At 34.4% G+C, this 22646-nt stretch overlaps 1 long non-coding RNA gene across 1 annotated transcript; it reads left to right on the top strand.

Moving 5' to 3' along the window:
- Positions 1-1848: 1848 nt before the first annotated feature.
- Positions 1849-16350, top strand: LOC150035136 (uncharacterized). The gene is made up of 4 exons (XR_016530793.1): positions 1849-1975; positions 3920-4112; positions 5068-5195; positions 12197-16350. It is a non-coding gene; the product is annotated as an uncharacterized LOC150035136 (long non-coding RNA).
- Positions 16351-22646: the final 6296 nt, after the last annotated feature.

A 22646-nucleotide genomic window follows, 5' to 3' on the forward strand; every position in this document is an offset into this window, starting at 1 on the left:
TATGTAAACTAAACTTGTTACATCAATGTTTTCTCTCACTTTTTTTTTTCTTTCATAAAACTCTGTGAGCATCTTGCAGAAGAAACCCAAAGCACACTTCATCTTTAATTTTCTTATTTTCATTTCTTTTTTGCTGGCTTCTCAGATTGTGTGTATTTCCAAATTAAAGACTACTCGCAGGCACTTTTTAAGGTGTTTTACCGGTATTTAATCCACTTACCTCGGCCTATGTCGTAGGTTCATTTTTGTTTCTCATTCATGAGTCAATTTATTTCCCATTTTTATTCAATTGCTTAAAGATTTGGAAGATGGAAAAAAAAAAAATTGGTGGAAAATAATGATACAAGCAATATAGAGGATTCAAGTTTAATGGGAGATAATGTAGTAGAAGCATGTGAAATTAAGAAAAAGCCTACAGTTGGTCGTCCTCGTAATCGAATGAAAGATCCACTTGAAAGGATGAGACATGAACAAAATGTGAAATCGAACCAAGCTTTTCCTCATCAAATCACATTATAACCCTCACACAAGTACCAAAACAATGTCACAAATTCACTTAATTCTAAAATAAATACATTTCGTTATTCTAATGATTAATTTTCAATTAAAAAAATATATTATGGAAAAAGATGCACAGACAACAGTTGTGTTGTCGATTATAAACCAATAAAATATCTATGGATACACAAAACAACATGTTATTCACTCAATTACTTGAGGTTAACTTTCTATTCATAATATATTAGTTGGATTTATAGAGATTATTTATTAATTTTTTTTTTCTTTTTTAGGAAACATTCACACTTGGTAACAAAAATCCAACCATTGAAGATTAATAATTTAGAGTATTGGTGTATTTTGTTCAAGCTTATTTGAACTAACTTTGTTTGCAATCCATTATTGTTGAATGTTTCTTTATAATTTAAATGTGATTTTTTTGTTACATTGTTATTTTAGGCTTCCATTTGTAATTGGCTATTTAGAAAATGTCTTGTAATTTACTGTGTATAAAATCTAACCTCTAATTTTTGTAAAGTGGATTGGAAATTGAATTAGATTTTGAATAATTATTCCGAATTTTATTTATAATAGCAAAAATGTATATTACATGTCAATGTCATTAGATGTACAATTGATAGTGTTAGGAATAAAATATTACCGATTAGGAATAAAGTAACTTCACGAGACAAAAGACAGAAATGAACTCAACTTCACAAGAGACACAAGACTGACTTCTGTCTCTGGTGAAGTTGAGTTCATTGTTGTAAGCTCGTGAAGTTACTTCACGAGACAAAAGACAGAAATGAACTCAGCTTCACGAGAGACAGAAAACTCTATCTCTATCTCTCGTGAAGTTGATTTCATTGTTGTAAGTTTGTCTCGTGAAGTAATTTACAACAATGAACTCAACTGGAAGACGTCCAACAACCATGAACAATGGATATTTTTTACAGAGGAATGGGAGTCTTTGCAAGAAGAGATTCCAAAAATAGTGAAGAAAACTCAACTAGGAAAAGAAGAATGAAAAACCCTAAGTTGCACGGGAAGATAGGAAAGATTTAATTTAACTCTATGAAATGACTATTTAATGAGGGGCAAAATTGTCATTTCACGTGATGGTCCCTCCACTTAAAAGTCTAAAAAGTTGGAAAAGAGGGAAACCTAAATCAATTTTTCTAGCCTAACCTAACAAACATTAACTCTAACATAAAGTATATTATTAAAGAAAAACCATAATTTATAGGCCAATGAATATTTGACACGTGGTTGGACTGCAAAAGATAGAAGCAATCCGGGTACACCTAAGTTTTACTCTTTACCATATATCTCTCCTCTACTTTTTTTACTTTTTTTTTTTCCTCCGTGTTTGTGGTGAACTCCTCTTCATGTTCCTCTTGGTTCCATATTCTTCATCGTCAATATTTGATTCAGCCGAAGAAGGCTCTATACATTCTAAGGTTTCAAGCGTAATTAGGTGAGCTTTCAGACTGCCTTTATGTTTTTTGTTCACCTCTGATGTTTTTGGTATTTATCGATCACTTTCTCATGCAAGAATATTTGAGCTTCAGAATTATTTGCTGAAATTTTTATGGATTTATAGCGTATTTTGTACTTCATTTTGGCAGAGATGAGTTTACTTCTTCGTTGAAGGGGGAGAGAAGTTTGTTTAGTGTTTCTGTTTTTCTACTCTGGTAAATGTGTGGGTAAATTATCAAAAATAGCACTATCAAGTTTTTCACTTTTTAAAACTAGCACGTTTTTTAAAAACTAGTTCGAGTGAGATCGATCGTCGAGATTTAGTAAAAAATTAATTATTCTAACTTATCGATTGTTTTAGACCTTCTCGCTATATCTCAGATAGATTACACATCGAGATCAAAAGATCGTATTTTTAAATTTTCCTTCCCTCAAACTCCTTGAGCGATATTTTTTCTTCTAATTTTTTTAGTATTATGTAATCTTCCCAAATCTTATACCAAATGTTATATATTTTCAAATTCTCTACAAATTCAGTTATTTTTACCAAATATTATATCAAATATTTACATAATTTTTCAAAATTTCAGCTCAATTTTTGTTTCCACAATTATATGAATTTCCAAACTTTCAAATGAATTTACCAATTATCCAAATGGTTTTCAAATGATTGACTTGTGATTTTTAAAATTTGAGAAAGATAAAATTTTGCAAAAAAAATTAAGTAAGATATGAGAAATATACAATGCTAATCTGCTTAAGAATTCACCGAGAAAGCCCAAATATATAAAATCTCGGTGTTAATCCGCCCGAGATTAATACCCGAGATTTTATATTTTTTCCATATCTTATCTAATTTTCTTTTCAAAGTTTAATCTTTCCCAAAATCTAAAAATAAAAAATGCAATCATTTGAGATCCATTTGATATATAATTGGTAAATTCATTTGAAAGTTTGGAAATTCATATAATTGTGGGAACATAAATTAAGCTAAAGGTTTGAAAAATTGGGTAAGTATTTGATATAATTTTGGTAAAGATAACTGAATTACGAGAAAAATTGAAAATATATAAGATTTGGAAGATTACATAATATTTGAAAATTTTAGCAGAATCTCGATGTGTAATTTATCCGAGATGTATCGAAAAAGCCCAAAATAATCGATAGGTGAAAATTTTAATAATTGTTTAACTAAATCTCGGTGGTTAATCTTTGCTCGAGATGGGCTAAGAAAAACTAGTTTAACGAGTTTTAAAAAAACACACTAGTTTTGAAAAATGAAACTTGAGAGTGTTATTTCTAACAACTTCCTTAAATGTGTGCATGGGCTACAACTCAATGAGAAAACTCATCGAGTTCATAGCATTAGGTTTTCTCTTGTTTAATGGGGAATGGACATTTTCGGTTTTGTTTTTGTGCATTATACTTGTGAAATAAAACCTAACATTAATATGCCCAAATAGATCCCAAACAACTAGCAAAAAATAAATCAAAAACGATAAATAAAGAACATAATGATATGTTGGGGTAGATTCCCTAAATCTCGTAGGGTTCTATAGTTTGTAAATATTATTGAACAAACTCGTTGTTTATTTAATAAAATATATGATATATTAGTTGCATTAATCACAAACCAATAAACTAACATCCAAGGTTATCTTGTAGTTTAAACATGTATATAGAGATATACGGGTGGATCATGTTTAAGTGATAACCTAAATGGTCTGTAGTAGATGGATAAGACTGGGTACCTTATCCTTATGGCCTGCTTTGTAGGTGTTACAATTGTTGTAAAGTGCTACAAATGATTTGATCATGATCATTCATGTATAGACAAATGAGCGAGGATATTCTATATAAAGGAGTTTGTATAAGACCGGACCACGAAATGTTTAGTCTCATTATATAATGTAGTTCATAATAGAGATTTACATTTCACCAGGATGACCATAGGTAACATGACCTGAATCCTGAGTGAGTTGTGGACTCCTACCTATGAGAGCAATCATTTGATTTGTAGGGTGAAGATGGCCAGATTGCCGACTCAACAAGCCTAACATTTTGGGGATCCGTCTGATTGGGGAACTGAGAACACAGCTACACAAGAAGGAATTCACTCCTTCCCCGAGGTCGAGGTAAATAGATATATTGCTCCTTTAAGGGCTGATTCTAGGGCTTGAACAATGTGGCGCCACACCTTCTCCTAGCCCGAGAGGTTTAATCATAGTTGGACTATATCTATTATTCATTAGAGGAATCAATAGTATTTAAGGAGTTAGATAACTATAGGGGCAAAACGGTAATTTTGGCCTAACTGTACTTACAAGCAATTTGTGAAGGGTCATCATACTGTTAATTGGTTATATCCAATGGACAAAAAAATATATCTGTAGTGCAAATAGTGCAACTATCGGTCTTTAGTGGAGTGCCCGACAGTTAATGGATGATGAATAATTTAATTAATTATTCATGTACCGGTAGAGCTTCAAGCTACAGGTCAATGAGGTCCCCTTGGTAGCTCAATAGGATTAAATGAGAATCAGTTTTTTGATTAATTTGAATTGTTCAAATTAATAGAGAGATTTAATTATATATGACATAATTAAGTTATTTTAATTATATGTGATATAATTATTATAATGTATTTAATACATTATAGCTTTAGTGAGAGGAAATAAATATTTGAATATGATTCAAATATTATTAACATGAATGAGATTCATAATTGTTAAATTTAATATAAATGTGATTTATATTAAATGACATATAAGAGAGAAAAGAAACTATAGGTTATATTATATGTGATACAATATCAAAACTATAGGTTATATGTTATGTTTGATATACATATAATTTTATATATATTAAATGTTATTTTTAAAAATAAGGAAAGGAGTTATAACTATCTTTCCCCTCTTTTCTTTCCACCCACAAGGTGGTTGTTAGATTTGGCATGTTGAAAAAGAGATTTTTTTCCCCATTGAAGGGATTGGAAAAATGATAGAAAAGTTCTGTGTGTGGTTTTGAGTTGTTGGTGAACAATCTCAAACCTTCCTCCTTACCACTAAAATTTTTCTTGTTGCAAAATAGCCAGAGCCCACCATTCCTAGGTTTTTTTACCTGAGAATACCAAGGAAGCCTTTGTGGTAGTGTTCGTACTCTTGATCAAAGTTTTCTTGAAGAAAGTCTTCAAGACGTTCGTGTGCTATTGATCAAAGGTAAGGTTTCTAAAACCTTTTTGACAGCATGCTGTATTTTTTTTGTAAATGTATATCTTCTTCTTTATTTACTATAAAATTTACATTCAATGAAAAATAGATTTGGGTCGATCTTGTTTCTGCTCAAGGATCTCTTCTCTTAAAGTTCCTTCAATTGGTATCAGAACCAGATTGTTGGTTATCTGATCTCAAATTCCATTCTTTTGTTGAGTCGTTTTTACAATAATGGTGGGTTTTATATATTTTCATTCTGTTTCTTGCGATGAATGGTTTTGAATGTGGTTTTGTTGATGGATGTTTCTAGATAGGATACTTGTTTTTAAAGACTTTATTCATTTACATATTTGGTTTATAAAGGCCCTTGTTTTGGGTATAATTTTGCGATAGAGTCTGTAATTCATAGTTTGAGTCGCTTATGTTGTTCCCGGGGAGCTTCAAAGAAGAGTTTTGAGGCACTACTTCGATGAAGAAGATGAAGTAGTTCCACAAGATCGTGTAGTATTTGCTAAATGATCGTGTAGCTAATGCTACAAGATCGTGTAGCATTTGCTACAAGATTGCACAACAAAGTTTGCTACACGATCACTGCAAAGAGTTCGTTGAAGGGTGATTCGGTTTGAGCGATTCAAGGCTTGGTTCACCTGTTTTGAACCGGATGACTCTTGCTTATGTAGTAGATAGTCTTTTAAATTTCCTTTTAGGTGTCTTATCCCAGTCCATTAATTGTTAGTGTTAAATATACATATGATGTATGTTTTATCTTGTATGTCATATTGTATGTCATATAGTTTTAAAACCCACAATAGGTTATGCATTTATATTCATACATCATTTTATATTATAAATGTTATAATATACGAATATGCATGATTTAAATTATATAGCATGCTCATGTATCATATAGTATAAATATTATAGTATATGTATGCATGCATTATAGTATATTCATGCATTATTTATATTATAATGGTTATAATATATAGTTGAATGAATGTATGAAATGTATGTTATAGTATGATTCATTACCTAGTTATGTAATTGTTATATATATTAGTAATGAATCAAGATTGTTTGAAGCATGACATTACCTTAGGTTAATTTATAATTGTTATGATTAACTGAAGTACGTTAAGCATGCAATTGATGTTTTAATGGTTTCATTTATTTATAATCGTTATAACTAAATGAAATTAGAATTAAAATCAATAATTAAAAGTTGCATGAAAACCTTAGGCTATATTCATTTTTTAAAATTGTTTAAATCATGATTGAGATAGACCTAAGATCATATTTCTAATGAGATTAGAAATCTTAGTTTAATCTTTTAATTAGTTTAATAGGATTAAATTGATTGTTAATAAAAGATTAAATATGTAACAAATGTATCTATTTGGTGTTGATGCCCTAAAATCTCGTGTCCTATAGTTTGTAAACAATATGTACGAACACTTGTGTTGTTAATATATGATATTTACTTCACATATTGTATTTTGCTCGGTTAATTGTTTTATTTGCTTTACTACAAACCAATAAACATAAAATCCATGGTTATCTGTATGTGACTCAAGCATATATGTGGTGACATATAAGTAGATCATGTCTTGAGTGAATGGTCTGTAGTATATGGATAAAGAAGGGAAACCTTATCCTGGTAACGCTATGGACGCGGCCCGCTTTGTGGAATGGTCACAAGTATTGTGACTTGTCACAAATGATCTGATCCTGATCATTCGTGTTGAGGACATGCAAGCGAGGGCGTCCTATACAAAGAGTTTGTATAAGACCTGACCACGAAATGTTAGCGTCTCATTGTATAACACCGTTCATGACAGAAACTTCACTTCACTAGGATGACCATAGGTAACATGACCTCAATCCTGAGTGAGTTGGGAACTCTTGCCATTGAGGGTGGTCCTTTGATTTTTATGGGTGCGAGTAGCCAGGTCGCCGATTCAAATCTACCATTTTAGGGATTCGTCTGATTTGGGAGCTGGGAACTCAACTACACAAGATGGAATTCACTCCTTCCCCGAGGTAGGGGTAAGTAGATAGATTGCTCCCTTAAGGGCTGATTCCGAGGCTTGAACGATGTGGCGCCACACACCTTCTCTTAGCCCGAGAGGTGTTCACACATAGTTGGACTATGTTGTATTGTTCATTAGAGGAATCAGTGGTACTTAAGGAATGAGATTAACTATAGGAACAAATGGTGAATTGGCCCAGCTGTACTTACAAGCATCTGTGAAGAGTCATTGTACTCATGATTGGTTATATCCGATGGACATAGAAATATATCTGTGGTAAGAAGAGTTCAATTGTTAGTCTTTAGTAGAATCACTGACAGTTAACGAATGGTGGATCTCGTGGCTAAAGAGTTTAGTCAGCTATTCACGTATCGTTGGAGCTTCGAGCCACAGGTCCATTAGGTCACTGGGATAGCTTGGATAAAGTCTAGAACCAGTGTTTGGGTTAATTTGAAATGTTCAAATTGACAAGAGGAAGTTCAATTATATATGATATAATTGGTCTGGTTAATTATATATGATATAATTAGCTAAATGTATGAGATACATTATTTTGAAGGAAATTAGATATAAATATGATTTATATCAAGTAAAGGAGAAAATAATATAGTAGATATATGATATCAAACTATAGGATATAAATATAATATGATTATATTTAGTAATTAAATTAATTGATTAATTGTTTGATAATTAACGGATTTATCCACATTCGGACGTGGGAAGTGGGCTGCATAGGTTATGGTAATCGGGAGATTTTTAGGATAATGAAATACTCTGATTTCATCTGTTGTAATGAAATAACGTTTACATTCATGGTGGGTGCATTTCTACGCTGTTTTAAATATTCATTCTGTTGTGGATGTGCCAGATTAATGGATATTTTTAGGATAAATTGCCTCGGTTTATTTAATTCCTTTTAAATTTTCGGTTGTTTGTAAAGGTCCCTGTGTGTTTTGGGCATAAATAATCGTAATCGAGTCTGTATTCAAAGTATTTGAAGTATTGAGTCGTTCATTGAAGTTCTGGGCAAAGGTTGTGGCTCTTCGAAGAAGGAGACGATCTAGGGTTGATCGCATCGTGCAGAAGAGGTTCTATGTGAGATCGTTGTCCATCGCATCGTGAAGATGAAGGAGTAAGCGATCACAGTTGAATGCATCGGTTGAACGATAAGGTATGCGATCAAGAGTTGGTTGTATCGGGTTGACGATCGGGCACTCGATCGCTGAGTATTGTTTAATACGCGCGTGAGCTAGACGATCGTTTAACTCAACAAGCTTCGTCGCTTAGTAACCGACTAAACGATCGCTTAGCATTACAAGGTAAATCGTTTACGAAGTTGGACGCATTGGTTAAACGATCAGACGCTCGTATATCGTTTAAAGCGCGCTAGACGATCGTTTAGGTCAGCAAACTTCATCGCTTAGTAACTAACTAAACGATCGCTTAGTAACTCGAGGTAAATTGTTTACCTGTCGTCGCGCTACACGATCGTTTGGACGATCAGGCTTCACAACCTTGTCGTCGTCTACGCGATCGTTTGCTAATGTTCCTATCGTCTAGTGCATGCTGAATGATTGTCTACCTGTTGGAGTTTGCTACACGATGAAGACCTCTTGGCGATTCAAGACCCAGTTTGGCTGTGAACCGGTTTGCTCGATGAAAAATGTAATAGATAGGGTTTTCATTCCTTTTTTTTTTTGTTTAAAGGCTCATCCCGGTCCATTAATCTCTTTGTTTAATACATGCGATGTATGTTTTATATGTCATATGGTATGCACATATAGTAAATCTCACCTTAGGTTATGCATTGATCATGCATCATCTCTTTATTGTAATTGTTATAATTTAGAGAAGCATGATTTTTTAATTGTGTAAAAGCATGCTCATGCATCATATAATGTAAGAGTTATATTTATGCATGCATAAAAAGCATTGACATGCATCATCTTTATATTATAATTGTTATAGTATAAGGGTGAATGATAGCATGTTTGCTTGGTTATTACGCGTAATATAAAAGTTATATAGTAATGATCGGACATTGCATGAAGCATGACACATAGGTTACTTTATAATTGTTATAAACGCCTTGTTATGCGCAATATTTTTTAGTTGTTTCTTTTTAAGAGTTAAAGAGAAATTAGAGCTAAAAGAAATAAGAAAGACATGCATACTCAATTAGGTTTAATTCATGGTTTTAAAATGTTTAAAACTTGGATCACATAGACCTAAGATCATGATTCTAATATGATTAGTTGAGGGTTGATTTCGGGGCTTGAACATAGTGGCCACAACTTCTTTTTGGAAGAGAAGACTCAGTCATAGTAGGACTATGACTTATGTTCATTAGAGGGATCAGTGGTACTTAAAAAGACAGATGTAACTACAGGGGCATAACGGTTATTAACCCAGCTGTACTTACGAGCGATCTGTGAAGGGTTGTCGCACTGCTAATTGGTTAAGATTGACACATAATATATCTGTAGTGAGAAGAGTTTAGCTGTCATTCTCTAGTGGAGTACCTGGCAGTTAACGGATGATAGATCTCGTGACTAAAGAGTTTAGTCAGTTATTCACATACCGTTGGAGCTTCGGATCTACAGATCCATGAGGTCCCCTTGGTAGCTTGGATTCTGTTAAGGATCAGTTCTTAGTGTTAATTTGAAATGTTCAAATTAACAAGAGGTATTTTGATTATATATGATATAATCGGTATGATGTATAAGATACATCTAGTAGAGGATTGATATAAATGAGATTTACATTAAGTACCATGGAATAGAAAAAGAACTATGGTTTATATGTTTCATGAGATAAAATATTAAAACTATAGGTTATAAATATAGTATGATAAGTTGGTTATCATTTATATTTATAGTAATATTAATTATTGGATAATTAATATTTTTTCTTTTAAATAACCAAAGTAGTGGGTGGTTATTAGATCATGGTAACCATGAGTTTAAAAGGAAATTGGTTTCCTATTTGAAAAAGAGGTTTTACAAAAGATTGAAAAGAATTTTGAGTTTTCTCTTCGCGAAAAGAAACGTAAGTCGTCAAGTAAATACAGATTTACTAAACGACGGCTGGGCGAGCTAAACGATCGTACAGTGTTTACTAAACGATCGCATAACTTTGCTAGACGATCGTTGGCCCAAGGTAAACGATCGTGTAGAGTCTATACGCGACAAACCAAGCTAAACGATCGCATAGTTTTTGCTCGATGATCGCATAGTTTTATCTAAATGATTGGGCATTGACCTATACGATAGGTCTCTGACTTCTCCCACTTGCCCCGTCGTGTATGCAATCGTTGTTTCCTCCATTCGTCTGCTTCACACCAAGTTCGAAAAGAGCCCACCCTTTGGATTCTCACACCGAGAATATCAAGGTCGCCTTATTGGTGGTGTTAGACTCAACTCGACATCGTCGAGATTTTCTGGAGGCCATTCGTGGTGCTGTGGAGGCCGTTCATTCGTGTTGTGGAGGAGTTCGTGACCTAGGAGATCGTTGAGGACGAGCGCGATGTGTTCGTGTGGTGTTGCTGTCATGTAGATCGAGCACTCGTGGTTGCTGTTGTTCGATCAGAGTTGTGCATCGGAGCGTGGAGACGCTTCTGCCTATGTTCGTATAGAGTTTGATCTCTGTTCTTTTGTATTGTACATGCTGTAATTTCTCTGTATAATTGCATAACCGTTTGTTTTGAAGTCGACTGTAAATATATGTTGATTCATGATTGTAATTTGGAATAGTCTTGCTTCCGCTACTCATGGAAATCTCGTTTTCGATTTCCTTCATTGCATCACTTAGTGAGATTGCTAGAGTATCGCATACTTAGTCATGCGGAGTAGAGATATAAAGCACATAGCAAACCATCGAGAGGTGTGCGTTGCGTGAGTGTGTGAGAAAACCTTATTTGCTTAGTGTGAAGCTGTAGCAACGCCTGTCTATAGGTGGACGTATCGCTTGTCTATGAGTAAAGTCAGCAACAACTAACTGCCCAGGAAGGTAAGTGATTGGATGCATCAAGCAATGTAAGCTATTGTTCACTAGAGATAGGAATAATCTTATGTCAGCAAAGTTTATGCAGTTACCTTGTCTAATGAGCGCATCATTCATCATTTAGGCATACTTTAGAGAGTAGTCTAAAATCCAAATCTAAGACTCGAGAGAACGGATTAGAATGCATAAACAAGAATGGGGAACTTAGAGATAAGCTTCATTTCCTGTTATACAACGTATGCACCCTACGAAGAGGATATTGCATGCATCTAGGAAGTAGGATACAGTGGTATGCGGCCAACACGCTCATGCGGCGAGAGCACGTGAGTGGGTTATGGAGGTTTAGGCAGGCATAGGCTTCTCGGCACTATCGCATATACATCGCATACGTCCTAGAATTAGGCTCAAATGTGTATAGCATGATCGCATAGCTTGCATTGACTAAGGTTGCCCTTGCGGTCATTCTTAAGGGTTGCAATGAAGACATCTCCACAGTTTATCTATTTTCCATCCATTTACTCCCTGTCAATAGTTATCGTGTCTCCACCTCTCACGCATATTCTCATTTCGTTGTCTATTACTTAGGAGTAGGAGTAGTGTTAGCATAGAAACCTCCCATTCATTCTTTTATTCAACCGCCACATGCACATTACCACATTCATCTAGCTACAAGTCCCTGAGTTCGACCTCAGATCACCCGATAAACTTGCGTTCGCGTTATACTTGGCGTGAGCGCAAGAAAACTTATGACAGGACACATGGTCATTGCGTACATTTGTTAATGCAAAGTCATTCCAACGCATAAGCACAATGCATGATAATCAATGCATACTTCAAGAACATGCATCGCATATTGCGTCCATGGAATTTTAGTTGTAGAGTAATTGACATCTAATTTTCAGTCATCAAGTTTTTGGCATCGTTGCCAGGGACTTGGCAGCTAATTGTTTGTTGAGTTTTGTATCTCTGTAGGCAACCTTTCTATTTTGGGAGTATTGTAGCTTGTGCAACCAAGTTGCAAACAATATTGAAGTGTAGGCGATGCGCTGAAAGCCAGTATTGACTCCAAGGTAGAAGGGCAATCAGTTGCATGAGCTAGGGTAATTCTAATCACATGGTGGCCAACATACGCTCAACAATTGCTGAAAATTCCAATGGTCAGGACAAGCTCTTGACCCAAGCAGTTGAGAGACATCTCCTGCATGGAAGACTTATTGCGGTGACAACACTACTATTTTTCCAGGGACGTTTTCTACTCTATCTTTACCTTGCTTTCTTAGTTTAGGTTATTTTCATTTTTAGTGTTATTTTGGATATGTGGTTGCTTCCTTGGTTGTGGTGCGATTGTTCCTTGTAGGTGCATCAATAAGTCTCCTGGTATGCGGTACAACGGAAGAATTCCCTCCATCCTTCAACGCATGGCTTCGATCGTGTGAATTCCAACGCATGATCGCATGCAATATTTTGCCTAAGGTCCTTTTCTTATTATCTTTCATGAATTATCCTCTTGAAATTCTCTTTTCCCGATTGTGCTCCTTTGCGATGTTTCTATGATGGTACGTATACATTGCATCTTCTAACTAATCATCGCAAGGCGCTCCTCACTTTCATTAGTTTCTTCAATTTTTGAAACTCTTAAGTTTCATTTTGTATAAACCTTTGCTCAAACATTTATTACTGCATTCCTGTGGCTTTTGTTTTTAGCTTTGTGATGAGAACGCTACCAACCTCTAAGTTTGGGGGTGGCAACAGTCTCGAAGAATTCGTTCATTACATTGCGGTCATTTAAAAAAAATGATATTTTGAGAATAATAACTCCACTGTCAACGCAATGGGGAAACCCATGTTGATAAGAGTTAAGTTGTGAAAGGTACTTACCCATAGTTGGATGTCCGCATGACACACGTGGGGGCAAGCCAAAACGAAGGTAAGTTGCCAGGATCAACACATAAGCGCAACTCCTCTGTCCGGCGCAAGCCAAATCAAGACAAGAGTTGAGTTGAATATGGAATGCAACCGAAGTTGGATGTCCGCATGACACACGTGGGGGTAAGCCAAAACAAAAAGCGTAGCCAGGTTCAACGCCGCATTCGAATAAGTCATCGCAAATTTTTGAAGTATTTTGAATGAATGCATTCTCAAAAGCTAAACGCAAAGTTGCGATGAATGAATAAAAAGCTTTTTAGCAAAGGCTTGCCAGATTTAAACTTAGAAAAGATATTTTTGAAGAAGCAGCCAAAGTGAAAGAGAACATTGCGGCGATGGTTAGAGGTATGAGGAAATTATATTCTGAGAAGCTGGTCATCGCAAAGGAAAGCCAGAAGGTGAGTTAGAATTTCTTGAGTATAACGCATGCTTGAGGACAAACATGATTCTAAGTTTGGGGGTGTGATGACATGCAGAAATGCATGTCATCTTAGGCCTTTTATTTAGAATTATGAGGGCTGTTAAGCAGAGTAGGCGGTAATTATGTTAGGAATTCATGAGAAAATGAGCTTTCGTCATTCAACATGATGAATCTCTGCTAACCCATTATTATGCATTCAATGTTCTATTTTTGTAACTAACGCAAGAAGTTAACGTAAACGCGGAAGCCAGACTACCGCATAGACGACCGCATGCGGAGAAACTCTCTATCGCAAAGGTGAACGCATTCGATCAATGCATGGATGTTGCGGTAATCAGTCGCATGCGTCCATCGCATGGGAGTTGCATTCGTCAAGTGATTGTGATAATCGTGTAGAGCTGCGGTATTAAGTGAATACAATCACTGCATGATTGCGGCTACACGATAACGCATAATAGAGGGATCAACGTAAGGTTGGTGGAATGAACGCATCGACGCATCTACCTTGGGAAAATCAAAAGATAATGTTGACATCTCACCTACCACGCATTTAGCAGCAGAGATTCAGAAAGACTAATGCGCCGCGAATGTCAGAATCAGAGCAGTCCATTAATGTTGTCTGCAATCCAAGCTCTATATAAAGAAGTCGATGAGCAGAATTTCATCTTATCCAGGGTTTTCGCCCAAGGTTAGAATCCAAGGTTTTCGCTTGAGGTTCGCCTTTAGGCGGATCCTTGTGATCCAAACAAATGTGTGAGAAGAAAGCTCGAGAGTTCTTCATCTCCTTCATCCATTCCAAGTGACGACCGAAGCCTTCGACCAGAGCTAGATCTCGAGAGAGTCAGCTCCACCACCCATCCATGGCACCACCGGCAGCCTTGACGCAAATCCGCTTGCTTCCAGTTGGTCATTTCATTTTCTCTTCTTTTCTATATTGTATTGCATTACATTTTGTGACTAAGGAATTAATACATTATGTGTTCAATGCATTTCTGTGTTTCCTTCGATTCTATCTCCATCTTCTTTACTTAGCATCATTAACTTTCATTGCATCGCTTAGTGAGATTGTTAGAGTATTGCATACTTAGTCATGCGGAGTAGAGATATGAAGCATGTAGCAAACCACCGAGAGGTGTGCGTTGCGTGAGTGTGTGAGAAAACCTTATTTGCTTAGTGCGAAGCTATAGCAATGCTTGTCTATAGGCAGACGCATCACTTGTCTATGAGTAAAGTCAGCAACAACTAACTGTCCGGGAGGGTAAGTGGTTGGACGCATCAAACAATGTAAGCTATTGTTCACTAAAGATAGGAATAATCTTATGTCAGCAAAGTTTATGCGGTTATCTTGTCTTATGAGCGCATCATTCATCATTTAGGCATACTTGAGAGAGTAGTCTAAAATCCAAATCTAAGACTCGAGAGAGTGGATTGGAACGCATAAGTAAGAATGAGGAACTTAGAGATAAGCTCCATTTGCTGTCACACAGCGTATGCACCCTACGAAGAGGATATTGCATGCGTCCAGGACGTAGGATACGGTGGTATGCAGCCATCATACTCATGCGGCAAGAGCACGTGAGCGGGTTATGGAGGTTTAGACAGACATAGGCTTCCCGGCACTATCGCATATATCCTAGAATTAGGCTTAAGTGTGTGTAGCATGATCGTATAGCTTGCGTTGACTAAGGTTGCCCTTGCGGTCATTCTTAAGGGTTGCAATGAAGAAATCTCCACATTTTATCTATTTTCCATCTATTTACTCCCTGTCAATAGTTGTCGTGTCTCCACCTCTCATACATATTCTCATTACGTTGTCTGTTACTTAAGAGTAGAAGTAGTGTTAGCATAGAAACTATGAGTAATGTTAGCATAGAAACCTCCCATCCATTCTTTTATTCAACCGCCGCATGCACATTACCGCATTCATCTAGCTACAAGTCCCTGAGTTCGACCTCGGATCAACGAAGAAACTTGCGTTCGCGTTATACTTAGCACGAGCACAAGAAAATTTGTGACAGGACACATGGTCATTGCATATATTTGTTAACGCAAAGTCATTCCAACGCATGACCACGACGCATGATAATCAACGCATACTTCAAGAACATGCATCGCATAATGCATCCACAGAATTTTAGTTGTTGAGTAATTGACATCTAATTTTCAGTCATCACGTGTAGATCGAGCGTTTGTGGTTGCTGTTGTTCGATCAGAGTTGTGCATCGGAGCATGGAGATGCTTCTGTCTATGTTCATATAGAGTTTGATCTTTGTTCTTTTGTATTGTACATGTTGTAATTTCTCTGTATAATTGCATAACCGTTTATTTTGAAATTGACTGTAAATATATGTTGATTCATGATTGTAATTTGGAATAGTCTTGCTTCCGTTGCTCATGAAAATCTCGTTTTCGATTTTCTTCACAAGTATCCCTCAAATAGTATCCGACACTACCATGATGGCTTCCTCGGTATTCTCAAGTAGAGAACCTAGGAGTGGTGGACTCTCACTATTTTGGAATGAGGGAATTCTTGAGTAGTGAGGAGGAAATTCACTAACAAATCAAACTTATAGAACTCTTATGTCTTTTCCCTTGCTTAGTGAAGAAGAAAATGCTTTCTTTTTAAAATGTCAAATATAACAACCACCCACTTAAGTGAGTGGAGAGAAAAGAGGAGGAGCCTCCCTCATTTTTTTTTTAAATAAAAAAAATGACATTTAAAATATATAGATATGATAACTAACTTACCATATAATAAATATGTTAAATTATATGATATATCAAATCATATAACTTATAGTTTTAATATTGTATCATATACAATATAATCTATAGTTTCTTTTCTCTCTTATATGATATTTAATATAATATGAATCCAATTCATATAATTAATATTTGAATCTTATTCAAATATTTATTTCTTCTCAATTAAGCTATAATGTATCAAATACATTATAATAATTATATCACATATAATTAAAATAACTTAATTATATCATATATAATTAAATCTATCTATTAGTTTGAACGATTCAAATTAATCCAAAAACCGATTCTCATTTAATCCTATTGAGCTACCAAGGGGGACCTCATGTACCTGTAGCTTGAAGCTCCAACGGTACATGAATAATTAATCAAACTCTTTGATTAAATTATTCATCATCTGTTAATTATCGGACACTCCACTAAAGACCGATAACTGCACTCTTCGCACTACAGATATATTTTTGTGTCCATTGGATATAACCAATCAATAGTACGATAACCCTTCACAAATTGCTCGTAAGTACAGCTATGCCAAAATTATCGTTTTGCCCTTGTAGTTATATCTAATTCCTTAAGTACCACTGATCCCTCTAATGAACAATAGATCATAGTCCAAGAATGACTAAACTCCTTTCGGGTCAAGATAGAGTGTGGCGCCACATTGTTCAAGCTCCGAAATCAGCCCTTCAAGGAGCAATTTATCTATTTACCTCGACCTCGGGGAAAGAGTGAATTCCTTCTTATGTAGTTGTGTTCTCAGTTCCTTAATCAGATGAATCCCCAAAATGGTAGGCTTGTTGAGTCGACGATCTGGCCACTCTCACCCTACAAATCAAAATGGTAGGTAAGAGTTCACAACTCACTCAGGATTCAGGTCATGTTACCTATGGTTATCCTGGTGAAATGTAAGTCTCTATCATGAACAACATTATATAAAGAGACTAAACATTTCGTGGTCCGGTCTTATACAAACTCCTTTGTATAGAATATCCCCACTCACATGTCTATATATGAATGATCAAGATCGGATCATTTGTAACACTTTACAATAATTGTAACACCTACAAAGCAAGTCATACTCGTAGTGTCACCAAGATAAGGTACCCAACCTTATCCATCTACTACAAACCATTTAGGTTATTACTTAAACATGATCCATCTGTATGTCTTTACATACATATTTAAGCTACAAGATAACCTTGGATGTTAGTTTAATGGTTTGTGATTAATGCAACTAAAAAAAGAAAAATATCATATATTTTATTAAATAGACATGGAGTTTGAATAAAATATCATATATTTTTATTAAATAAACAATGAGTTTGTTCAATACATTTACAAACTATAGGACCTTACGAGATTTAGGGCATCAACCCCAACACTTAACGATAGTCCAATAATCATATCCAAGATTGGACTGAAACCTGTTGACTATTCCAATTGTATAGCATATGTCTGGACGTTTACACAACATGACATATATTAAACTCCCAACTGCTGATGCATAAGGAGTTTGTTTCATAACCTCAACTTCTTGAGGTGTCTTAGGACATTGTTCCTTAGACAAATGAATTCTGTATCTAAAATGTAACAAACCTCTCTCAGAATTTTGTATCTTAAATCTAGACAACATCTTGTCTATATAAGATGCCTGAAATAAGGCTAGCATTCTTTTCTTGTGATTCCAAACTATTTGGATTCTAAGAACATATTGAACATATCCCAAATCTTTCATTTGAAATTGTGATGCTAGCCATCTTTTAATGTCAGCAAGGAATCCCACCTCATTCCCAATGAATATGATATCATCAACATACAATGCCAGAAATGCTATAGTCTTGTTGACAATTTTCTTATAAACACAAAGTTCGTCAACATTCTGTTCAAAGCCATAAGATTTGATCATAGTGTTAAATCTTATATTCCAGGATCGAGATGCTTGTTTCCATCCATAAGTGGATCATTTGAGCTTGTAAACCTTTTGCTCTTGACCCTGTTCAATGAATCCCTCTGGTTGAGACAGATAGATACTTTTTTGAAGATAGCCATTCAGAAAGGTTATATTGAAAACCAATTTTCCATCTTTCATAATCATAAAAGGCAGCAAATGACAAGGGTATTCTAATTGACTTAATCATGGCAATCGGAGAAAAGGTTTTTTTTAATAGTCCACCCCCTCCCTTTGGGTAAACCCTTTTGCCACGAGTTGTGCTTCGTAGGTTTGTACCTTCTTAGCTTGGACTAGTTTCCTCTCGTAGATCCATTGGCAACCAATAGGTTTTACCCCATTTCTTGGTCCAGTCTTATACAAACTTCTTTGTATGAAACATATAAACCATAGTTCTTTTACTATTTCATAGTATTTAATGTAAATCTCATTTACATTAATCCTCCACTTGATGTATCTCATACATCATACCGATCATATCATATATAATCAAATTACCTCTTATCAATTTGAACATTTCAAATCAACTCCAAGAACTGATTCTCAACTTGAATCCATTAAGCTACCAAGGGGACCTTATGGACCTATAGCTTGAAGCTCCAATGGTACGTGAATAACTTACTAAACTCTTTAGTCACATGATCCACCATCCGTTAACTGACATGCACTCCTCTAAAGACCGAGGCTGCAATCTCCTTACTATAGATATATTTTATGTCCATATCAACCAATCAACAGTGCGATAATCCTTCACAGATCGCTCATAAGAACAACTGGGCCAATAATTGTTATGCCCCTGTAGTTACATCTAACTCCTTAAGTACCACTGATCCCTCTAGTGAATATAAGTATAGTCCTACTATGATTGAGTCCTCTCTTCCAAAGAAAAGTTGTCGCCACTATGTTTAAAACCCAGAATCAGCTCTTAAGGGAATAATCTATCTACTTACCCTTGCTTCGGGGAATGAGTGAATTCTATCTTGTGTTACTAAGTTTCCAGCTCCCAAATCAAACAAATCACCAAAAAGGTAGTCATGTTGAGTTGGCAATCTGGCCACTGTCACCCATACTAATCAAAGGACCGCCCTCAAAGGCAAGAGTTCCCAAAACACTCAGGATTGAGGTCATGTCACCTATGGTCATTTAGGTGAGATGTAAGTCTCAAATATCAACGACGTTATATAAAGAGACTAGTCATCTCGTGGTCTGGTCTTATACAAACTCTTTTTATAGGACACCCCCTCGCATGTCTCCATATGAACGGTCAGAATCTACCATCTGTAGTAGTTCACAACACTTGTAAACCTCTACAAAGCGGACTGTATCCGTAGTGTCACCAATATTAGGTATCCCTCCTTAATCCTCATACCACAGACCTTTTTAGGTTATCACTTAATGCATGATCCACTTATATATCTCATATACATGCTTAAGTTTATATCTAATAACCATGGAGCTTTGTTTATTGGATATGAGCAAATGCTAAATAAAATAACTCTTATTTTATTCATAACAATGTGTACAGTTTACAAATTACGATACTCAGGGAGTATTAGGACGCCAATCCCAACACAAACTATGTCCAACAAAGTTCTATTTTTCCTTTCTGCTATACCATTCTTTTGGGGTGTATTGGATGGACACTCAAGTCCATATACTCTCCACCTCGATTTGATCGAAGCGTTTTAATCTTTTTACCTAACTAGTTCTCAACCTCTACCTTATACTCCTTGAACTTTTCAAGGGTTTCAGACTTATGATGCATTAGGTAAATATAGTCATATATAGAATAATCATCAATAAAACTGATGAAATATTCATACCCTCCTCGTGCCTTGACATTCATCGAACCACAATGGTCTGAATGCATGAGCTCTAAGTGTTCTTTGGCTTTAAGACCTTTTCCCATAAAATATATTTTGGTCATCTTACCCTTGAGACAAAATTCACATGGAGGTAAAAAGTTGTCTTCTAACTGATTTAGGAGTCCACTCTTAATCAATCTTCCAATCTTATTAAGATTTATGTGACCAGGTCTTAAGTGCCAAAGATAAGCATTAGGAGAAATTTTTCGTCTCTTATTTTAAGTTTCAACTGTTTTAAACATCTCTATGTTCAAGACAATTTTTGTCTCAGTTGGTTTTAACACATATAAGTCATTTTCTAGTTTTGCAGAACATATTTTAATACCTTTTGAAATAATGAACACTTCATTAACTTCAAAAGAAACTTTATACTCTTGTTCTATCAAACACGAGATAGGTATTAAATTCCTCCTCATAGCAGGAACATAAAATACATTTTTAAGCAAAATGAATCTATCTTCAAAAAACAACTTCATATCTCCCACCGATTTAGCTGAGACAACCTCTCTGGTCCCAACCTTAAAGGTTGTCTCATCTTCTGTAAGCTGTTTTCAGGAACTGATTTCTTGAGTGAAAGCTGAAATATGATTAGCGGCCTCTTAATTTAATATCCAGGTTAATTTATCATTTTCCACTAAACATGTTTCAACAACGAATAAATCATATTTACTTTATAATAATGTACCTAAATTTCAACATATCTATAACATGTTTTCTAACAGAGGTTCTATCCTTTATGTTGTAGTTATAAACATTATTGAGAATATAGTTCTTGATAGATTGACCAAACAACGTTTGTAACGAATCTATGATCTTTTTAGTGGAAACCATGTTTTAGAATTTCTTAGCTAGTATATCGGATATGCTTGCTAAGATATGGATTCGAGCCTTATCATTTGCCTCAACCCATTTGTCATAAGCATTCTAAACATTTTGGTTTGCATGTGAGCTGAGAGTTAGAGGATATTCCTCTGTTAAAACAAACTTTAAACCATTATTTGCTAGTATTGTGTTTATATTCAATTTCCATGTTGAATAATTATGACCGTTAAACTTATCAGAAGCGAGTATTTGTATAGAAGAGTTTGACATGCTGAAAATATAAAAAAAATCTATTAGTAAATTGCTTTTAAACCCAATCAAAATTTTAACAAAAGTAATAATGTACCTAAATTTCATTATTTGTTTACAACGATACTTTAGTGAGTCATAATAGATGCTACCGAGGGGCAGTCAAATACTTATTCCCTAAAGCAAGACAATATTAACTAAATACTAATACCAGAATAACTCTTTATTCCTATAGTCATTTAGTTAACGTTTTCAGCCAATAACTTATTAATACTTAGTAACTCTTGTAAGTGTAACCCTCCATTTTCAAATTCCAGAGATCAGTATCAACAAGCTCTCGAATTGAAAGACAATTGCTGATAACAGACCTAAAAGACCCTATATATTTATGAAGTTTGTGGTGTTATGAAGTTTAATAACATAATGTTATATTTATTTTTCAAACTAATTTTGATTGTTTTATTAATTAATACATCATAGTTATATAAATTCATCAAATTGATACATCAAATTATGTAATCAAGTAACTTTAGTTGTAAATTACTCATTTTACAGATACTTGTAATTAATAATTTAATTAATATTATTTTATTCTTAAATATTTAAATTTGCTAAAAAATTTGAGTTGAATTTATTGTTTATCAATTAATCTATTAAAATTTTGTGGATGTGTCCATGATTGATTTTATAAATTAAAATCAAAGACAATTTGTTCTCATTAAATTCGGATAACATTCCCGTGCACAACCAAACACAATCATCCTTATTCCTAGCAATCTTATTGCCTTTTATCCCTAACCCTAGGTATCCTTAAAGGCCGTTTGGATCACAACTATTGTTTCATTGGTATAGATATAAAATATCTAGGTTGAATGTCTGAGATAGTTAATGTTTGTGTTCGGATGTGCAAGATAATTAATGTCTGAAAGTTAAATATTTATTTGTGTTCAATTCAATATTTTGTATAAACTAAAAGTAAATAATTACTTAACTAAATATAATATTAATTATTGTTATGTTAATTAATTATTTAATTGATAAAATAAAAAACAAATGAATACTTTTTAATTAAACTTAATTAAATTAATTGTTGAAAATAATTAAATTAATAAATAATTTAATTAGAATATTGACAATTAATAATAATAATAATTTATATTAAATAGTCAAGATAACATAAAATATGAATGATAAAGATATTAGTTGAAATTTATTAAGTCTAAATAATATATTTATATTTAATAATTAATTAAAATTAATAGTAATGGATACTTGATATTAATTTATTAATTAATGAAGCTATATTTTTATTGTTCATCTCTTAGACGTAAAAATCTCACACTTTTACAAAATATTAAAAAATCATGTCAGATGGATTTTAAAGTTCTCTAATATTAATATCCTTGAATTTTAAAAAGTAGAATT

The sequence above is a fragment of the Benincasa hispida genome, chromosome 7 (genome assembly GCF_027475165.1).
Source record: "Benincasa hispida cultivar pf3 chromosome 7, pf3_genome.v1.1, whole genome shotgun sequence".
Taxonomy (NCBI): Eukaryota; Viridiplantae; Streptophyta; class Magnoliopsida; order Cucurbitales; family Cucurbitaceae; genus Benincasa; species Benincasa hispida.